This window comes from Penaeus monodon, unplaced genomic scaffold (genome assembly GCF_015228065.2).
Source record: "Penaeus monodon isolate SGIC_2016 unplaced genomic scaffold, NSTDA_Pmon_1 PmonScaffold_1592, whole genome shotgun sequence".
NCBI lineage: Eukaryota > Metazoa > Arthropoda > Malacostraca > Decapoda > Penaeidae > Penaeus > Penaeus monodon.
The window spans coordinates 13,401-15,717 of NW_023645175.1; positions in this window are offsets into that span (position 1 = coordinate 13,401).

Consider the following 2,317-nt stretch of genomic DNA (forward strand, 5'->3'; position numbering starts at 1 on the left):
GATTAGGTTTGGGTTAGGTTTAGGTTAGGTTTTGGTTAGGTTTAGGTTAGGTTTAGGTTAGGTTTATGCATTTGTAAACATTTGTAAAGATGTTGATTATGGTCTTTGCAAGTATTTTTTTTTATATATGCATATGGAGTGAGAAATGGATAGTGTCATATGCATATATTTTTGTCTTATATTTACGTAATGCGAACATTGTCAATCTTAGTAAGGGTTAAAATGGATTTCCTTTTCTTGGTTGGTTACACTTCAAGACGAAAGAGTGCACCACCGCCGTCATTCCCTCAGAATAAGAAGAAATGATCATATTATCATCCTCATTATATGAAATTCGGGGCGATATGATTTGTATTTGTGTCTGTTTGTTTGTACTAAAAGCATATATGAAGACCTTGTTAGGGTTATTGATTATGACAGTTTCATTCATTAGGAGGGGTGGTCACTCGTCTGTAACAGGGTCAATTCTCGATCCGGGTACAAATTCAAACACAATGAATATTGCGGGGGACGGGTGTGGAGGGGAGGAGGGGTGGTGAGGGAGGTGGGTCATCAGTGACACCTGGCATCGGGTTGGATTATGATTGCATCATTCATTAGGAGGGGTGATCACTCGCACTTCAGTGCAGGACTGTATTATCTCCTTAAGTAAGACTTGTGATTTGTTTGTTTGCTACTTTTTCTGACTATTATTGCTTTGGGTATGGAGGAATGTGGGGCAGGGGCGGTAGGAAGGGAAGGAGGGTTGGTTTGGAGAGGAGGAGGGGTGAGAGGAACCCTTTAGGTGTGTGTATTAGACATCATTAGAGGGACATTTATGGATTATGATTAATTAGGAGGGATGATCATTCGTCTGTAACAGGGTCAATTCTCGATCCAGATACAAGTTTAAACATGGTGAATATTGCGGGGTGGTGGTGGGAGGGTATGGAAGAGGGTGGTGGTGGTGGTGTGTGTGTGTGTGTGTGTGTGTGTGTGTGTGTGTGTGTGTGTGTGTGTGTGTGTGTGTGTGTGTGTGTGTGTGCGAGCGCATTGTATAGTGTTTATACAATCAAAAATAAAAGCATATATTGTATAACGAGTTTTTATAATCCTTTACACTTAATTGTATTCTTATCTCTGGTACAGTGAGAGAGGAGCAGAAATTATCGGTCATTAGCAGACCTGTGTGACCTATTTATTATTGATTTTGACAATTTCAGTCATTAGGAGAGACGGTTTCCCTCGTCTGTAACAGAATTAATTCTCGATCTCGGTACAAGTTTAAACATGGTGAATATTGCGGTGTGGGTGGGAGGAGCCGCGGGTGAGTCATCTGTAGCATCTGCCTACGGGTAATGATTTCGGTTACGGATATTGGTCATCTTTCTGTTATGATGTACTATTTTGGATTGTAAGGTATGTATGTTAGCCATCGTTAGCTGTGGTTTAGTGGTTACCTCGTGATCATTGACCTGCTTTCACTCTCGATAAGGTTGTGTGATTACGCGGTGATCATTGATCTATGTCAACCTGCATTGGAGGAGATCCTCGTCTGTACATCACTGGCTATGAGTAATGATTTCGGATACGGATATTGATTAGTTAATCACTTTCAGTGGTCATCTTTCTGTTATGATGCACCATTTTCAACCGTAAGGTGTGTGCGTTAGCCATCGCTAGCTATGGTCTAGTGGTTGCCTCGTGGTCATTAACCTGCTTTCACACTCGACAAGGTTGTGTGGTTACGCTGTGATCATTAATCTATGTCACCGGTCACCTACATTGGAGGGGATACTCGTCTGTAGAACATCATTTGTTTCATTATTTCTCTTATGATGTGTCATGTACGAACATAAAATGCTCATGTGAAAGTAGGTTAATGATTTCCGGGTATTGATTATGTTGTTGTGGACATTGATTGCGGTTTGCGGTTTGTGGTTTCGTCAAGGTCACTGATTACGTCACGGTCACTGACCTACTTTCACATTCATGTACGTGTGTGAAGGTGGTCGGATTCTGTCGGGTTACCCACTACTTATATATGTATATATATATATATATATATATATATATATATATATATATATATATTATATACATATATATACACATATATATACACAATGTATATATATATGTATATATATAAGTATATATATGTATAAAATATGGATATATATGTATATATATGTATATATATATATATATATATATGTATATATATATATTATATATATATACATGTGTGTGTATTTATATATTGTCGAGGTTTTCCTTATTTTTAAGAGCTTCCTCTTTAGTTCAGTTTGATCCTAAGATGAATGAGTATTTATCC